Source organism: Chelonia mydas, chromosome 4 (assembly GCF_015237465.2).
Source record: "Chelonia mydas isolate rCheMyd1 chromosome 4, rCheMyd1.pri.v2, whole genome shotgun sequence".
NCBI lineage: Eukaryota > Metazoa > Chordata > Testudines > Cheloniidae > Chelonia > Chelonia mydas.
In genome coordinates, this window is record NC_057852.1 from 62,559,833 (window position 1) to 62,580,870 (window position 21,038).

The 21,038-nt window shown below is 38.7% G+C and overlaps 1 protein-coding gene across 1 annotated transcript in view; it reads right to left on the reverse strand.

Annotated features, from left to right (window-relative positions):
* Positions 1-21,038, reverse strand: part of PDGFC (platelet derived growth factor C) — a 247,475-nt gene that overhangs the window by 20,032 nt on the left and 206,405 nt on the right. The gene's annotated exons all lie outside the window — the stretch shown is intronic.

The following is a 21,038-nucleotide window of genomic DNA, read 5'->3' on the forward strand; positions in this document are numbered from 1 at the left end:
ATAATTCAGAAGGGTAACAGTAGCATTGTATGTTATCTGCACAGATTAACAGTGTTATATAACACCTAGGTATTATTTAATCTGAAATGCCCTCTCAACACTGCACACTAAACAGAACTTCTTTAAAATATTGAAAACAGCCCTGAAAAAGCCACGACACACACCATTGGAATTTGCTGCTATTGTAGCAATGTTTTATTCCACTAACTGTAAGTGAGCCAACACTTAAACTCTCCAGGAGGATGGGCACTAGATTAAGTGTGCGTCTGAGGGCTGACCTAAGGGTGAGGAGGAAAGGTAATAAGTGGAAGTAGTCAACATGCCTTTCCCAATATTTGCTTTCAAGAAATACCACGAGAATGGCTGTCCTTGCTTCATTTCTACCATATCCATGGTCCTTGGTTGTTGTTTTTTTAACTAAGTATCATGCAAGCATAGAAATATGTACAGCAATATCTAGTCTGTTGGTATTGGTAACCTCTGTAGGGATCTGTATCCTGTCATTCTAGCATTATTTCCAAAAGAGAGGCTGAAGCCATCCAGCTGCTCGATGTTGGTGGGTAATTTAAATGAACACTGATCCCAGAAAACTAAGTGTTCATTTTCCTCATCTTTCTGATGCCCACATTACAAATAGCATGACCATTGGGTTATGATAATAAAGCAATATATTCTGGACAGTAATTTAAACCTTATACTGCATGTTGCTTCAAATTTCAAAACAGTGCTGTAATGCTATCCAGACTATAAAGAAAAATAAATATTGTAAGATTTTTCTTCCTGTTTTCCTCCAGAAAGAGTATTTATATATAAATATATGTTAATATTGATGTTTTCTGTTTTGAAAGTGTGGGGTTTTCTTTTGCTCAATAATAAGTAAATATCAGGAAGATTAACCTAGCAATCATTCTGAAGAAAACTCATTTCCTATCACTGATTTCTGACAATTTTTTTTACAGCATGTTCTCATTTATGATGCACATACAAGGCCTGATTCACCAGTGTGGTACTCTAATATTATCCTGATGTAACTCCAGTGAAATCATTCAGTTGTTTCAGTGTAAAACTGGAGTAAGGAACTGGTGAATCAGACCCATATTGCTTCACTGCAAAATGGATAAAGTAGTTTAAACACAAAAATTGTCATCACTGTCCACTAGTCTCACTTTAGAAGAACAAAATAAAACATCATTAAAAGATAGCAAAATTGCACAAAATTGAAGATTCACATCTTGATGAACCGTAGTTACAAATGTATAACATCATTTATAAAAAATAATTAAGTTTAATAAAATTACATAAATCAGTGTAAAAACGTTTATTGAGTACCCAATTTATTGAGTACATAATCGCAAAATTGTCTTTAAAGATGTGAATACTGTAATTGATATTTACCACACAGCAACTTCTGACTAAGTCTCAATTACATGCATAGCTAAGTATTTTATGACAATTAAAATGTTATTCTTTGTTAAAACTGCAAACAGTTGTTTATTTTTCATTTAAGTATTTTAGGCAGAATGTCAAGAGTAGCAATAAATAGCATTATTTTTCCTTTGGCTATTCCCATCATTCATAACACATTATTAGGAGTGGTGGCTTTATCTAGCTTGCAAATGACAAAAATTCACTAACATTTCAAAGCTTTTTAAAAATTATTTAATCTGTAGAAGTGTCATGATTTCTGAACACTGACAAAAGTTTGGATTCTAGGAGGGGGTACTCTCCTTGTTAGGAGTGAAATGAATTGACAAAAGATACAGTATCCTAACTTATTTACAAGTATGTACATTCTTTACAGGGATGTCAGATGGCAAAAGGCAAAGTGTAGATCTGTGGTTTTCAATCTGGGGTCCACAGACTATATCTAAGATTTTCAAAGTGATCTGCACCTCCATTTGAAATTTTTTAGAGGTCCACAAATGAAAAAAGGTTGAAAACCACTGGTGTAGATGATAATTCTCAGGAGTTAGCACGGGTGTTGTAACCTCAAGCAAACAACTCTATATTCAAGTTCTCAACCAGTTTCTCTCTTTCTGCTGTAGCAATGGGACAACAATGTAAGAGTATCAAAATCTGTGCATTTGTTAGTGGAATGTGCTTGGACTGTCACTCAAATTCACAGCACAGTCAGCTGATCAGGCATATATAAAAACCATCTACGGGTGTTGCCAGCTGTACAGCTATTGATGTTTTGCAAGATAAAATGAAAACTATTTGAATTCAGCAACCATCCCTCAAACATAAGAGCTCAACATCTGCCATTAACAGATTCTCCACTTCGATAGCATTTATTGTTCTATCTAAAGTGTGATTCTGTTCCACAGTTTGTTTAAAAACATCATGAAATTCCATATTTGTGTTTAATTGATAACTGCACACCTAGTGACTCCCTCAAAAAACTGGCTCAGTTTTATGATGTAACAACTCCTAAGGGTTAATTAAGCCCATCAGTGTCATTAAAAATTCTTAATACAAATGAAACAAATTAATCCCTATTGAAAATCCATAGGGCTAGAATCTCACCTGCACTGAGTAAATCTCGGTGTATTCTGGCTCCTTGGGTCCTGCTGCAGCCTGTCACAACGTAAAGCTGTTGTCAGCAGCTTTAAATTGTACCATTGGTTTAAGATCCTCAACAGACCTGATGACTGTGTGCAAAAAAAGTGGTCTTTTACAGTGGGATAGCTAACGTACAACAGTTATCTCACTGTGAAATCCTAGTGGATACAAGGCACTTTAGTTTTTACCACATGGTAGCAAGGTCAGCACTCTATCCTCTGGCCTTGATTAACCATGCCTAGTTTACCTCATGGAAAAAACCACAGTGTCTTATAGAATCATAGGATATCAGGGTTGGAAGGGACCTCAGGAGGTCATCTAGTCCAAACCCCTGCTCAAAGTAGGACCAATCCCCAAGTTTTGCCTTAGATCCCTAAATGGCCCTCTCAAGGCCCCCTAAGATTTTACTGCATGACACCTAACATGCATTAGCAATCTATCTTTTTTGATAATGAAGACTTTGCCTGAACAGAGCAAGACTCCAACACGCCTCTTCCCCACTCACTTCTTTGCAGAGAGGGTAGCAGGTCAGGCACTGACTGCCCTAAAAGCAAGCTCCCCTCCAACAGGGGAACTCCGTAGTGGGCATTTGCAGTTGGGATATGGGCAAGGGGGCTGTAATACAGCTTATGAATGGGGCCCATTGTATCCAGTGGGCTTACACCAGGGAGAAATCTGGCCCAGTCTTTCTAGTGAAGTTGAGGCACTCCAGAATATGGACTAAACACTTAAACTTTTCTTTCACAGCTCCACATATTTGATTAATAGGAATGTTTGGGGCTTCCCCCTCCCCCGAGGATGAGTGATTCACATCAAAACTGCAAAATGCAAAATAATAATTTGAAAAATATCTTGACAAATGATATATTTTAGCATGTTCCTCCCCCCACATTAAAAACACACTTAAAACTTTTTCAATTTTTTTTATACCCAGGGAACCATTTTCATTTATTTTAATAGGATGAAACATGTTTAAATACTAGATAGAGACAAACAATTTTGTCTTTACTGTGTTATTAAATATGAATCAGAGCAAAAACCAAAAACCATAGTAAAATACACTAGACCAGCAGCTGCTATAGTAAAAGCCAAGAATGACAATTGGTGTTGGATCAAATGGAATTTCCAGTTAGGCTATTTATACTGTATTTTCCTGGGTACATTTGAGCCTATTGAAATGAATATCTTACAGATGTGCCTGAAGGAACTCTCAATCTTTAAAAAAAGTGGGAGGGGGCAAAAGATTGGGGCGGAGGGGAAGGTTGCGAGGAAGAGATGCGACAGGAACCAAATGACTAGACGGTAACTTTACAATCAGCCTCATGTAAGGGTTGACTTATAGCTGCACTTCCTCAGGAACAGCTCAGAGAATGAACTTTGACTGAGAAAGTTAGAATTACTCCCCTGCTACCTCTTTGCTCAGGGACTGTAAGTTATTTCATCCCTTTTCATGCAGCAGCTTCCTTCCCACCATACTCCCCTCCCCCATTCTTCCCATGTGCATGACTAGCTATTCTGGCTGGAAAGGGAGCAGGGATGTAGCCATGCTTCCTCTCACCCTCTACCCACTCACTTGATGAGGTGAATATCAGTCAAGTGGTCTTTGCTGCCTCTGAGGCCAGAGTCCTAATCTGAGCAAAACTGACAGGAGAGCAAAGGGGGCCTTATTCCTCTATGTGGGTCAGAAATAGCTGTAACAATCCAGCCCAAAGTGAGTATTCTGATGTTAGGAGAGGAAGGATGGTACAGTGGTAGGGATGCTACCCTGGAAAGCAAGAGTTTTGTGAACACTGCCCTGTTCAGCTACAGACTTCCTGTGAGACCTTGGGCATGTCACTTTGCCACAGTTTCCCATCTGTAAAAATGAGGATAAATAGCTCTTCCCTATGTCACAGGGGTTTGGTAAGGCTCAATACACTAATGATGGGGAGGTACTTAGATGCTACAGTAATGAGGACCATAGAAGTACCTTAGATAGATAGGTGCACAGTTGGTGCAGGTTATTTTTCTAAACCCTTCCCTTTCTTCTTCATCTCTCAGCCTGGCCTTCTGCCACACTTACCTCAGTAGCTGTGGGTGTGCAAAAAGAAAAAAACCCAAACAAACACATAATCACAGGACATCAGTCAGCTGGCACTACAATTCAGAATGGCCCAGAAATCAAGGAAATTCTAGGTATCAAAAATATAACAGGATTATCTCAGTAACTATGTTAAGATGAGTCATGAGACGCACATCGCTCCATTTCTTCTTTTCTGTCTCAGAGGAAGATGTGTGGTAGCTTGATGGCTTGAAGGCTCTATAGGTCTGCAGCGTGGCCCAACATCTAACTTGATTAGATGTCCAATTGAACAAACTCCTTCCAACTTACAGTATCAGATTTTTGGGAATGCAGACAAGAAGTCAAAGAGCTTCTTCAAAGTGGTTTAGCTTGCCCCTTGATGTTGAAGCCTACCATCTGTGTAATGCATAGGAATAGTGTAGTATCCCTTTAAATAGTTTGAGCTTTCTAGTGGTGCTTACTGTGTTCTGTGTTTTAGAAGCTGCCTGAAAATCAGTCAGAGCAGCAGAGTGGGTGTGCGAGCTCATGTGCGTACATAGACTTTGCATGGTGGGTGGGTGTAGCTAGACCAGAGTTTCTCAAACTGGGGGTCCTGACCCAAAAGGGGGTTGGAAGGCTATTGTAGGGGGGTTGTGAGATCGCAACAGTTTTGCTGGGGGAAGGGAAAGCTGAAGAGGGAGTTACAGCAGCTGCTGCTTTCTGGCCACCCAGCTCTGAAGGCAGCACTGTTGCCAACAGCAGTGAAGATGTAAAGGGTGGCATGAGCATGAGTATGCTTCTATGGGTGACTACAGTAATTTACTATCACTTTATTTTGTGTGTGTGGGGGGGTGTCATCACAGCCTGACATATTTTCAAAGGGGGGTCCTAGCAAAAAAAGTTTGAGAACCCCTGAGCTAGACTTTGCATGTTGTGTATATTTAGTAAAAACAGTTATCTGGGCCCCAAGTATGATTTTCTCATATTGTATTTGTTATGCAAAAAACAAAAGGCACAACACAACCTGGAACGATAGGATAGCAAAAATGTCTCTGGACATGGCACTGCCCTGGGCGTCCATCCCTGGTTCAGCAGACTGGGAGTGGGATTTGGATGTTAATGCTTTCAATCAGTTCTGGGGGATGATGTCCTTATAGGCATCTCCAAGATGTAGCATTTACAATGGTTCCCCCAAGTTCACTGAGGATAGTTTTTAAAAAGACTGTCAAACAGAGGATTGACTGGCTGTGCCCCAGTCCTAGGCAGAAAAGGCACTGAGTATTATCATCCTTTATTGATGTGGGTTCTCAGATATTATGGAGAGGGGCTATATATTACCTTAATAGATAGATGCCATTGCTTGAAGGGGCAGGGCTTGAAGTCAGTAGATTTGGCCTCAGCCATGATCAGTATAGTGGACCCTCAATCCTGCTAGGATCCTCTTAGAGGTACCATAATGTACATTAATAATAACTATATCAGGAAATATTGAATGACATTGCTGATTTCCTGATCTTTGTCTACAATGTAGATAATTACCTGAGTAGAAGTTGGGGCTGTGCGCCCTCATATATTTTTACATAGGTGGTACAAAGACATGAGAATCAGGCATGCCCAGCCCCATGGAAAACTGCTGTCTGAAGAATTGCAAACTTATGTGCTGAGGGCATGTATATAATCTGTAGTGGGGCTCCATGCAGGCAATTTTAAAAGAACAACAGTTATTTAATTTGGATTTCTCTAAGACCACAAATGTCAGAAATAACCCACGGTAACTTGCCCTAAATGCAACAAAAACAGAACTAATGCCATGCTGTCCAATGTCATGTTGGAGACTTTGAAATCAATTCACTGTATTGGTGGCCTATGTGCCTGGACTGCAGTAGTTGTAATGTTTCTATACATAGAAAGGAGAATATAGAATGATAAATGTTTAGGAACCTATATCTATGATGCATTTGTATGGCCACATTGGAATTATGGAAGTGGAAGTGTTCAGCGCTAGGAAGTCCAGTTAACAATAAGATAAATGTCACCAAAGTAGTATTCAGTATCCCATGAAGAATTCATTGAAATTGCACTCTCACCTACTGTCAGCTGTATGTTCTTTATTCTACAAAACACAGCATCAGGAGAACTTGTGGCATCCATGTGAAATAACTTTGTTATTTATTGATTCTTTCATTCTTTCTATTAACTCATGAGAGAAGTAGTAAACAGCTCTGTTAAACAGCCATGCTTCCAGAGAGCCTGGGGATTGCCAGGACCTGGAAACAGAGCAAATGTACAGGGCCTCTGTGCAGGTGGCTTATCTCCTTTGGCTTCCCTGGGCTCCACGGGGCGGAGGTTTAAATGTGGTTTAAATGTGTGCCTCACCTCGTTGGTGGGGAGATGATTCCTGGAGCTTTGCTTTCTTTTAGCCTCTAAACATAGGTTTTTTACTGTGGATGGGGCCACACATGCTTGTATTGGGATCACCGCATGGTGATGAATGCAGTCTAAGGACCTAAGCAGACAAGAAGTAACAAAGAGCAAATGAGATCCCCAGTGACTCAACCCCAATTCAGCCAAACACACAAGCATGTGGTTAATTTAAAGCACATGCTTAAGAGCTTTGCTGAACTGGGATGGATTTAAGCACGTGCCTCCATGCTTTGCTGAACCAGGACGAAAACTATACAAGTTATTGCTATGAATCCATTTTGCCATATGAACGCAAACAAAGCTGGTTTCAAAAGGAAGCCCTTTAACTCATTTATTTCCCAACTTTAAATCAGTATTTTGGGGTTTGTTTGTATCTATTTAAATTACTATAGCTACACTGAATGTTTTATTAATTTAATATCTGTCTTTTAGTTCCTATAAAATAGAATTTCTTTTTGGAACATTAATATTGGAATTATTACTGTTTTCACAAATGATGTAGTTGCTTATCTTTTAGCAAGCATAATCTCATCATTTACAAGTCTTTTCCTTGTTAATGTAACTTTTAAAATATTTCATTTACAATGAGCCTTTCCCACCCCACGCACACATACACCCTCCAAGAGAAAGAAAGTTTACCTTTCAAGTCCTAGCAACAGCTGCAAAATATTTTGGCCTCTGAACTTCAAAAAGATTTATGCCTCAGCTTTCTTAAGCCAAACTCATACGGTACATTTAAAACTGATAAGATGCCTTTTCACCTTGTGCATATCCAACAGAAGAGTGAGGAGTGAAGATTAGGTTTTATTGTTGAACACTAAGGAAAAATAGAGTTAATCTAGTGGAAAACAAACTTTTTAGTATTGTAACTCCATATCAATACAAAGGTGTAGCTAATCTCATTCAGGCCACATCAAACTTTTATCTGTACTTTAAAGAGCTTAGGAAGAAGATGAGACATGCAGACAAAAATGCCTGCCAGTAACAACTGAGAGTAGGCTCTGCAAAGGCACAACTATGCCCTGGAACAATTTATTGAAACCTATAAAAGCGGCGAAGAGTCCTGTGGCACCTTATAGACTAACAGACATATGGTATTCACCCACGAAAGCTTATGCTCCAATATGTCTGTTAGTCTATAAGGTGCCACAGGACTCTTTGCTGCTTTTATTGAAATACTGTTTCTCTCACCCTATCAAACCTTTCCTGAGAAAGAACTGCCAAAAACGTATGTTGTTTGGGTTACTGCATATGACATTTTAACAAACAAACAAAAAACCTATGGAGGAAAAGGAAAATCATAAATGCTTATTCTGATCATAAAATTCAGGGTGCTGTACATTTAAGGATAATATACATTGCTAACTACAAGTGTGAAATCATTTTGATGTTTGGGAGTATCCTAATGAAATAAATCTTGAATGTAAATCAAAATGTGTATAATTCTTGTGTAAAAGGTCTAACACATACAAAAAAGTATGTTTTTTCCCCCTTACTGTTTTTTGTCCCCTTCAGAGTCTGTTTGGTTACATAACTGAATTTATTCCTTACAGACACAGTGTGGTCTAGTACATTAACATACAGATGGGAATCAGAAATGCGTAGGATTAATTCTGGTTTTGCCATGGACTCACTAGGCCAAGCTGAGTTCTAGTATAAGAAAGTCCAAACCAAATCCCCTATGTGATAATTAAGGAAATGTTATCCCCATTGTCCACATTTTACAGGTGATAAAATTGACTCACGGACAAGATAAGTGTATTACCCCAATCTACACCTACAATCTACTTGCTTATCCAGACCTCAATTTAACCTACTGTATAGCAGCGGGCAAGAAATTTATTGTGTGGCTTAGTTTTCCAATCTGCAGAATGGGAACAATATTTACTTACTCTACCTCACAAAGGAATTGTGAAGAATAACTATTGTGGATTGTATGCTTTTGGCAGCAGTGACTTTTTTTTCATTATGTGTTTACTTAATGTTTAGTATATGATGGTCTCTGATACAGTCCCCAAGGTATTAACACAACACAAATAATAAATGTTTATACAGTGCTTCTGGAAATGTGAAGTTCTGTGGTGTATACTTGGCTATTATATAGCTGGCAGAGCTGGTTAAGTTATTCACTGTGAATAAATTATCTAATGAATTTAACCCTTATTTCTGTTCACATACTCTTCAACAGGTATTCTGATTACCACTATGGTATTTGTCATTTGTAAGTATTTGCTCAATAATCTGGGTGAACCACTTTTACAAGACTTTGTTTACGGATTCTTCAACTTTGAGTATTCGTTATTCCTGAAATGACTAATCATATGCAAGTCGTGTGGTATCGTTTCTACTTCCTGAATGGATGACTACATTTTTTGAAAACAAAATACTGAGTATGTCTATTCTTGTAGCTGCATAAAGTCCCTTGTTTGCATGTAAAAACAGAATTCAAATAAGAACAATTATTTCTTAAACATGAGAATGTATAGCTATAAACAGGAATAAGCACATAATTGAAGAAATTGTGTGGTTTTTTGAGTATTTATCCAGCTTTACTGGTTGGGGTTCCCCCCCACCCCGCTTCTTTCTACAGTATATATTGGCATGGTTGTATCATGTTTTGTCCATGAAATGCTATTTTTGGAATGCCATGTTTTGATAGGTATTTTGTGGTACATTTGTTATCCCTTTCTACAACAGAAATCTTCTCAAGAATTATATTTTAAAATTTTGCCACAATAAAAGAGACAGTTTGAGAAAGTTTCTCTGCTCTTCTGCTCATAAAGGTATCCCAATAGGTACTTTTTATAGCTCAGATCAAAATTCAAACTTAAGTTTATAAGTTTCCTGACTCTAAAGCTTTACAGAAACTCTGAACATACTATGTAATAATATGCGAATCAAACAATGTCAAAATGGCCAAGCTTCTTTCATTAAATCTTTGGTCTAAATAAAGCACTCTATATGTGAATTGTATCAAACAGTTTGAGCAAAGCCTCTTGTTCTGTACACTGAGAAACAAAACAACCATCATGGCTAACTGATTCTCACCCAGTTAAGAAGAAGGCCTTGCAACACCACAAACTGATTATTTATTGATATTTTAAACTGATATCATCCATACAGAAACTATCAGCATCTGTGATAATGTAGACCGCAATCCTGCAACTGGATACACGCCAGAGGACATTTGTGCTCATGAGGAGCCCAAATGAATTCCATCTTGCTGCACACTGGTGCAAAGATCCACTTGCACACATCCAGTCTCAGGATCGGGGACACAATTTCTAATTGTTTCATTTATACATTAAAATTTGCACCAGGATGGGCTTCGATGCATGCATCCGATGAAGTGAGCTGTAGCTCACAAAAGCATACGCTCAAATAAATTTGTTAGTTTCTAAGGTGCCACAAGTACTCCTTTTCTTTTTGCGAACCAACTACATTTTCTTATGCTCTACAGTAGAAAATTATTTTTTCTGCTTTATTTGCTGAGCACTAACCTGACAGTTAGTAAGGAATAAACAGCCCAACATGTTAATATGTTTTCATATAAAAAGAATATAACTGCCCCAGTAACAGCAACTTGGTGCACAATTCTGACAGGGAATGTGGTCAGCCATAATTAAAGGATGTGTTCTTAGCAGCACATTTTTAAATTACTCATTTAAGTCAAAATATGTGAAGTTCTATGAAAACTAAACTAAACGGAGCATCTGTAAGTGTTTGGAATCTCAGTGGGAGATTATTTTTCTCAGTTTTTGCACAGTAGCCTGCTTGTGAGCTGGCTATTTTGCAATGTAAAGAAAGGATCATCAGTGTGTAATGTCCGATAGGGAGGATATGATACACTCCCGCGAACGGATTAGAAAGCTATTCATCACAGCATTCCAGAAGTCACTGAGGGCCAGATCCTCAAAGGTATTTAGGCACCTAGCTCTTATTGATTTCTATGGGAGTTAGTCCCCTAAATACATCTGAGGATCTGGACCTGAGCATTCAATAGAATTTTGTGGACAATTTCTTCGTGAGACCTGTTCTGTTTACTTAGTAGAACAACTGGTTAATTTTCAGACCTGTGTAAAGTTCTATTTTCCCCACACTGAATTTCAGGTGAAAACGTTCACCATTTCCTTTATACTGAAGAGTTTGGAAGTCCTGAAATTTGCAGTTTATGTGAGCAGCCATCTTCACTCAAAAATAAACCCAACTTCACTAAGCATTGTGAATTACCTTTAAAATTGTGTGCATCTCAGTGAAATTTCTGCAAATGTGTGCCCATTTTCTTGTTTTCAATTAAATCCAAAAAATAAAATAAAAATCAGAAATTACCAATAGTTCTGTGCTTTTATTGAAGTCTTTTATATACTGTTAATTTCCCATTACTCATTTCCATGTACCCCTACATGACAGCCTTTTGCTTTTGCTGGCACTCTTAATTATCCTTTAAGATTCCTCTGTGAATTAGAAATTGATAACTGCTGTCAAAAATCTTCATTTTCCTGGTATAAACACATAAGATTAATTAACCTATAAGTGTCTGGAACTACTCTCTATTGCCAAATGACAATCCACTACTGTCTATTGCCAAATGTACTTGAGGATCTTAACAACACTGAAAAAGTCTTCTACAATGTAAGCAATTTTAATTTGATTTAGAATCCCTCAATTTACATTTGTTAAACTATATTTCATTCCAGGTTTGTGTGGAGATAATGTGTGTTCATATCACAGTACAAATACAAGTGAAAAACATGGGCTTTATCATGTAACAAATCCACAAGGTTAACAAATGCACATTGTGGTAGAACAGAGGGATCGAGTTCCAGAGCCAAAGATCCTGCATGTAGAATAGCATGCCAACAAACAACTACCTTCCATTTTACCTGAAGGGGAGGGATTTAGCTAGAGCATATCCACTAATCACAGCTATGGCAATATCACAAGGCGAGTAAAGTGATTTCTAAATTAGCTAAATCCCAAACACATTAGGGAATTTTAAAGGTTAAGATACTTAGGGTATTTTAGGTTAACATGAATAAAGGTTACACAATCTATCAAATAAGGATAGTGATAGAATTACAGTGGTGTGGTGTGTTCTCAAGCATGTTGTAGATTTCCTTTCAGAGATTTTAAAATAATCTGTTCAGTTAGAGACTATAGCTTGAATCTCCTGTAATGAAAATGTCTAGCTTGGACCCGGATCTCATGTAAAGACCCACTGACTTCACTGACATGCTGCATAGGCATAGGCGTCTATACTATCTTACAAATTTGCAATGCTGTGAAATAACAAACTCAAATACCATCATCTGCAAAAGAACAAGTGTTACACACTAAAGCACCACTAATCTCAACCCATTTACAAAGCATTATTCTACCCTATTAACATCAAAATGGGGGAACATTTTATATCAAAGGAATAGTTTTCATAAATATTGTAAAGTCTTCAGAAAAGCCACTGTTCATTCAATTTCACATGTGCCATTTTATCAATTTAAAAACTGAATACACCAAGTAATGACTGAAACATACTTTTGCTTTTATTGATGCCAGAAATTATTTACACTTAAAAATATTTTCTCTCTCTTAACTTTTTATTTTCCTGTTCTCCAACTGGGTGTTTTCTGATGATTTCATGCAGAATGTATGGAAATAATCAGAGAACAGAGTCATCAAAACTGTGGTTTTTCAAGCTTTGACTAATTGTGGTTTCATGGGCTGCTGATCTCCACAATCTAGGAAGTGGCTAGCTGTGGGGGTTTTCTGTGTTTTGTTCGTTCACACACAGAACTGTATTATGCGCCACACTGATTTCACCTGAATTCTCCGGTACTTTAGTAAATCTCTGAACTTTAGACATTGTTTATATTTTACTGAATCCAGCATTGCTGCCTATATAATTTATTGGATTTGCTTACCAGATTGGGAGATGCTTGATAACTGTTAGCTCTGTCCTTTGATCAAAAGACAGTCTCGCAGGGACATATACTCTTATGATAATAAATGACACCAATTCCTCCTCTCTTCACTCAAGCAAAACTTTTACTGAAGGAGGCACAACATATTACCCAAATAAATTAATACATATGTGACGGTTGTCTTTAAAAAAAGTCATCATTTTCCAGAATTTGCCACTGAAATACCACATATGAGACATCACGTTTTCCCCAGGTGCTAACTGTAATTCTTGCATTACCCTGCTGAGGGGAAAAAAAATCAGTATCAAGCTTGGCAGGTAGGTATGGCCAGAAACAGCCCTTGAAAAGATCCAAACGCTGAGGACTGTGGTCATGAGGCTCTCCGTGGGGATACTGCCTATATTGGAGCTGTGGCATGAGGCCCCACAAGATGATTTGTTTAAACTAGAACAAAACAGTTTTTAATTGCTCACTGCTAAAATAAAATGTAATTGAACTGGCATAGATAAATAATAGAAATGTTGACATTAAATGAAATAGTGTAAACAGGCCAACCGAATGGCCTACAATATCAGCCATGCTCTGTAATTGTTTTAACAGAGCTGTTGAAAATAGGAAAGATTCCAAATTGATATGTGGAGAATAACCAAAGAGTAAGGGCTACTCTACATATGGAAGTTAATGTGGAATAAGTTTGGGTGTGAATTTACAGTAGATTAAACTATCTTGATTAACTCTATATTTGGTGCTCTTTCTGTTGATTAAGCCAATTTTGAATAAGGAAGTCTTATTTCAGAGTAAGAGCATGCACACAAAGAGTTAATCAGGAATAACTCCCCATGTAAACAAGTCCTAAAATTTATCTTCCACTGCATTTTCATATAATATATTCAATTACCAAAGAAACAATATTCTTTCTCTGTTTTTAACCTTTACCCACCCTTCAGTTAAAAGATATAATACAACTCTCAAAACATTTGTGCAGTCCTTTAGGGTAAATGTGCATTACAAGGATTTAAATTAATTAGGAGACAGGTGTGAAAAGGGGGCAAATTCTGCTCTCATTTACACCCTATAAACCTGGTGTAAATCCACTGCATTCAGTGGAGTTACACTAGATTTATCTCAGGGTACCAGAGATTAAAATTTGCCCTACTAGCATTACACTTGAGTGAAGATTTCTGTTCTCTGGACAGAGGTAAAAATTAGGTAGGCTACAATCACATATTCCTCTATTCTTGTTCATATGAAAAAAAAAAAGTTCACTATCCCTGTGAATCCTTGTCTGATTATAAAACACATCCAGTAACAAATTCTAACTGGGAGTCATTTAATCTTTTCCATATAACCTTTGGCATCCCAGTGACATCTTTCGATATGTTTCCGATGTCCTCCCTAATAATCTCAAATTGCCCTGAACAGCATTCTGATGTTGTTGATGTATTTTATTTCTAACATACAGTTCCTCATTCTGCAGGGGAAATTTTAGAGGTTCAAGCAATGCAGAATCAGATCCACATAGCATTACAGTTACAATGTAATACAATTTAATTATGCATGATTTGGAATCTAAAAATTCCAAGTACAATATAAATAAGTGGATAACAGTTCTGAGATCAGGCACTCAGATACTACTGTGATGAGGACAGCATAAAAACCTATAGGGGATAAAATGTAATAGATCGGTCTCCAAGCATAAATTTGAAGTAGGATCCCTTTATGTAATTTTGGAGTACTTTATTCCCACACTTAATCCCTTCACCACCAAACCCAAATGTCCTGTGTTACCCATGCCACTGGTCTACTTATCCTCCCTCCTCATAAAATCTGTGTCTTGTCCCCCTCCTCAGACTCCAAATCTCTAATCCTCTCCTTGCCTACCTTGGCTTCTCTGGCCCTTGCCTCCCTGACCCTTGACGTCTGTGGCTGCTTGCCACAGTGCTACTACTGGCATGTGCTGTTCTCCGGGGTCAAAGTTACTAATTTCCATCATTGCCTGACCCTTTTAGCCCCACCCCAATGTAACCAACAGGTCTCAGTGGGTCAGATAGTCTTGACTGGCTGGGAGGGAGGCAAATATTTGACTCTGGGATCAATAAGGTGATTGGACCAAATGGTGGACAACAATCAGAGTGATCAGCTACAGTTAGTCATAGCAGTAAAATCTATATGCTTCCCCTTTTGTTATTTATTTAACAAAAGTTACAGGCTTTGCTCCAGTGTGGTGCTTTTTTCTTGAGATTACATTAGGCAACTGTTACATGCTGAGGGAGCTGAAGGAGGTTAAGAATAGCACCTCTCTGACACACATACATTTACATTTAATTTATGCCCACACTATCCAAACACCCCTACAGAACATTAAACCACTATGAAGTACATGCATTTGGGACACTGAATGCCAACTTGGTCGAAGTTCCACTCATTTGCTACCTGTAGACACTTCCACCATTTTTAAAACACAATTTCCACCAATATATAATTTACATCACCATTTATTTCACTGCTGAATTTGGCCCAGGGTGTATAGTTCATTAAATTCTGATTACACATTCAATCAAAAAGAAAGATAAGAGGAGTGAGAAGGTTCTGTAAAATAAGAGCCCAGGTAACAGAATAATACACACATATCCTCCAAGCTGTTGTACGATAGGGAGACAGATTTTCAGACATGCTGACCTTCCATTTTAATAGGCACCAAATTTAAGTGCCCAGATTTTCAAAAGAGCTCAGCACCTAAACAGCTCCCATTGACAACAATGGGAACTGTCTGCTGCTGAGAACTTTTGAAAATCTGGGCCTTAATTTTCAGAATGCCTGGACCCTAAGGCTATGAGGGCAGAATTAAAATCACACTAATAGCCAAAGCTTCCAAATTCCTATGGTTTGGAAAGTGCAACTGGATTTATTTGTTGAATTTATATAGTGCCTATCACTATATGTCTTGGAATATGAATACTGTTTAAAAAACAAATAAATCCAAACTGAGATAATGTTAACAATAACCCTTAAAGTACCCTCCTCTACAAAAAATTAAAACTTCCCTTTAATGCATCTCTCAGAGGAAAAGCCTGAATAAATAGATATGTCTTAAAGCCAGAAGGTCATTGCAAGACCTTTTGCATACTTAAAAAAACCTCTATAATTTAAAACGTTTTTTTTTTTCTTTTCCCTTTAAAACAGCCACTATGTTTCAACAGGAACATAAGAATGTGTTTCAATAGGAATATAAGAACTGCCATAATGGAAGAAACCAATAGTTCATTTAATCTAGTATTCTATTTCCAGTAATGGTCAGACCTCAAAGGAGGACATAAAATGTCCATAATGCAAAATTACCTGCAGGTCCATAACTGTCCATAATGCATAATACCAGGCCATAGGAAGATGTTTCTGCTGGAGGACTCCTGTTAGAATATATAATTTCTCATCCCTGAACTGAAGGGGACAAAGTGTGGATTCCTTCACAAAGAAAATTCTTCTCATGTTTTGGTTAGGGATTTGATGTAAATAAACAGAAAATAGTGTTTTAAATAATTGTTATTGAAAAACATTTCCTTTCTCCTTTGCCATAGATGTAATAATCCTACTATTTTGCTTGTCTTCCAAGGAGTTACCTTTAGATTTAGACAAATCCACACCCATGAACCTCAGCGAATTTTGTATACTAAGCTATAGCACATTTCAGAAATGTCAACTTGCATCTCTCATTTAATGATGTCTTGGGAACCCGCACAATTCTTTTTAAAATCTATAAATCTTTTTATCATTTTCAGAGGAAAAGGTGTTGTTTCTGTTCACATTAAAGCTGCTTTTGATTTAATAATTTTTTAGTTTTCCTCTGTAATCCCTGAGTGCCATGTGAATTTTATTTTATGATTTTTTTTCTTTAACTGCAAGGCAATCTGCTTTTTAACTTAAAGGAACAGTTTTCCATTGTAACCTATGGAAACTTCTGAAGATAAACATTCGTTTTTTTAGGTTGCACATTCAGCCCCCTGTTTAGTTTAGTTTTACTGGGAGGGATGAGAAAGATAAGTATAGTTATGAATAGCACATGATAAAATAAAGAAAGTGAAAAATGTGTGGTGATTTAATTACAATGGGGTGAGGTGGGGGAGATAGAAAAGACTGAAAACTTTACCATTATCTTAAATGTGTAGCTGCTGCCAGCAAAGTACATTTCCAAACATTTTTAGCTTATAACTTTTTCCCTCTTAAATCTTATTCCTACGAAAGTGTTCTTTAACTAAATGAAATATATACAGTAGTGCCTCTCAAAAGTAATAGTTGGGTTGCTTTGTTCATCTCTCATCATGGGATCAGCCCAAAGATGTTCTCAGTGTTTAAATTTGGACATATTGCTGCTGCTCCATAGCACATAGCTACAGCAGTGTGGTTTACCACAGCAGAACAGAAAGCTGCTGTGTGGTTGGCAATCTTCCACTAGGCCGCACTTGTGCTCTTGTATAGTGGGCTGCTTTACAAATGGTGAGTTTTACCCATACAGCAATCATACTACATTCACTAACAAACTATGAATCTCAACAAAACATACCTTTTATTTTTTACTTTAAATTTACTTCTGGGACCAAGTGGCTTGACATAGACACACATTTTTACCCTGTCCTTGAATAAACTGAACTCTCTTCAAACAAAATATAATTAAAAGAACCCTCAGGTAGCAGCTAGAATACGTATTTATCAACTTTGCAAAATGAGCTCTTCAACTTGAAATTCTAGTTAGCCTTGTGTCTAACATTTTTAAACTGTCACGCATTCTAACTCAGCACTAGCTGAACAGTGAATATATTGCAGCTTGCTTCTCTGAAGTTCTAGCATTTTTAGACTTGCTTTGTTAGTGAAGTGGTAAACTACTTTCAAATTTACATATTTTCCCATCCCACATAAATATTTAGATCTAAAAGTAATTCCTCAGTTATTCTTTCTTAATGACCTTTAGGTATGTACTGTGAAAACCACTTTGGCAATGTATTGCTTTCTTTCTTTCTACTGTTCATTCAGCTATCTTTGGTTTCCAGTGAAAGGCTGAGCTACATGCTGAAGCCTTTCATGCTAGTGAATGGTTTGGAAATGCACACATGACGCTTATGTTTATATTTATTTTGCATGCAAAATGTATAAATACTTTAAGCCTTTGATTGCTGGCCTTTTCTCGATGATAGATGCCTATCTGTTGCTTAGGAAGCCAGGCAGTTAAAAAAGTAAAAGTAATATTTATTGGCTGGTATAAAACTAGTGCAAATGACACAGGGCTAGAACAGACACAGGGCTTGACTATACTGCCCTGCATTAGTGTAGTCCACTTTGAAAAGAACTATACTAGGAACCATTTAGTTCACCCCCACAATGTCCATGCAGAGGAATTACAGCACGGCACTTTGTTGTGCACCACTATTCGTACCCTCATAGTCCAAATTGCCAGCCAGTGTAGGCATAGCCTAAGGCCCCAAATCGACTTGAACCAAACAAGGATGTGAATTCCACACCCAAGTGGTCATTCCATAGAAAATTCAAGACCTGGAAGTCTTAAGACATATCTATGATTTACTAGAGCACCCTGTATTTTTAGGTCTCAGAGCATGGATACACACACAGAGAGAAGTTTCAGAGAGTACATCAGATCAGACTGACGATGAACTTTAAAAGATTAACAAAATCAACTTTATTTGCAATATTAAATTTAATAGGGGATGAGTATAAAGACTAATGTTGAAGAAATACACTGGAGATGACCACCTTTAAGCAGGGGGGGTTTTGGCTGGCAGGCGGAGTGAAGGGAAGAGTGCTTTATGGCTGGGAGGGGGAGGGAGAGATGAAAACTGCTGCAAAAGGGGCAGTGTGGTTGCTAACTCATCCCGTGGGAATGCAGGGTTTAAAAAGGGGCAGGGTGGTAGCTCAAGCCTTCCTTTTTACATGGACCAAGGCTGAAGCGGGACCCACCCTCCCTCCCTTCCTTTTAGGTGGTAAAATACCAGGTTTGGTCAACACCTGCTGTGGGCCTCCTGTGGGACTACCACAGCAAAGCCAATGGGTCAAATTTGTGGGCTGGGTTTTCAATGCAGATTCTTATCCCCTTTATAATTAAAGTCAGGAGTGTAGTTGGGCCATGTTGTTAAGACAATAATTCAACACAAATGAATTTGGGGTACAGTAACAGGGCTGTCCAACCAATTGCCTGTGGACCACTTGTGGGTTCTCTCCTCCCCCAAGGCTAGCTTCAAGCAGCAGTGGAATGGGCTAAGACCTCCTGTGGGAATACCCAGCAAAGCTGTTGGGTCAAATTTATGGGTTGGGTTTAATGGGGGGGGTTCTTATCCCCTTTGTGTAAAATAATAATAATTAAAGTCAGAGATGGGGTTTGGCCATGTTGTTAAAACAATAATTCCACAAGAATTAATTTGGGAGTACAGTGGCAGTGCTATCCAACCAACTGCCTGTGCACAACTTGTGTGTTTTGCCCCAAGGCTTGACCCCCAAAAAGGCTCCAGGGAATTACATTGCTTCATAACCTCTCTGGGGTTGACAATGGCATAACACATGTCTTGTCTCATTTTCAGGTCCACAGATTTCTGGAGTTGGTACCAGGAGCCAGCCGGGAACCCAGGCAGATGCCACTAGCCCTATGGAACCTAGGCATACAATGGTTGTCAGTGTGGTATGAACATCAGTTGCTCTGCGCACGTGGCAGAGCTATGATAGAAGTTTTAATGATTTAATGCAATTTCAGGATCAGAAAGGCCAGACAACAATATGGCCTATTACAGAGGACCAGGTGTTGTGGTACATGCTGTCGTTGGCAACCCGTCAACTGGCATCCTCCACAATCTCGAATTGCCTTTCTGCCACTACATTCGTCAGTAGGCCATAAATGGTTATCCTGATCCTTGCAGTGGATTTATTTAGTTCGAAGGTTTTTGGCTGGATGGTCATGTACCAGTGGTGCCAGGGTGGATTCCCGTCGTCCCATCATGGTTACCATACTCAGGGATCTCATTGAGATACTTGGGACCATGTCATAGTGGACACGGGGCGGCTTTATTCAGGGCTGAATTCTTGACAGCATTTTTTGGTGCTTTCAGGATCAGTGGGTCCAGCAGGGACTCTACAGGCATGGCTTTGCAACTGCGGGATATACAATGGCATGAGCGTTCAGTGATCCTACACTTGCGACGATCAAAGACAGATCAAGTCTTCAGGGGCAAATTTGTTGTCCTCCGGCAGGGTGGTGAGCCTGTAGTCTGCCCAGTTCAGGCTTTGAAGGCCTACAAAGTGATATGGTGAAGGGAAAAGGGCCCCATTTTATGCCTGGTGATGGGAGTCCCCACACAGCATATCAATTTGTTACCATGTTCAGATGGGGCCTGCCAGCCCATGAATTTGGTTCCCCCTCATTCAGAATTGGGGCAGCAGCAACAGCAGCCCAGCTGTGTATGGGAGCAGAGGCAATCCAGGCAATCGGGCATTGGCATTTGGACACATACCGAACATATGTGAGACCTCAGGTGGTAAATCAGCATTAATTTGTTGTAATCTCATTACAGATGTTGGACGACCAGCCATGCAGACGGTGGTGTGGTTACACGGGCACAGTGTTATCTTTTGGGAACATAGGCACGCGTCCAGGTTGCCAAGGGTTCCCAGCTGGGCTTTGGTGGATGAAGCAATACTCAGTTGGCATGCCAGGAGGGGCATGTTATGGGATCAACTGATACCAATATTATATGCTGTGCAGGCCCGTAAGCAGCCACCAGATATAATTGTGGTGCATCTTGGGGAAAACGATTTGGAAATCTTTAAAGGGGTGGAACTAATGCTCAGAGCAAGGAGGAAATTGAGGCTGATTCTTGAACTTTTTCCAGGAGTTAACATTGTTTGGTCAGACATGCTTCAGCGCAGGATCTAGCAGGGAGCTGTGAGCCCCCCCAGGATGGACAAGGCAAGGAGGTATGTGAACAGGGAGGTGGCCAAAGTCCTTGAGAACATAGGAGGGAGAGTAATTTCACATCCTGGCCAGTGGTGCCATTACAGATTTTGGTGGTGGTGGTGGTGGTGGGACTTTAACCATGATT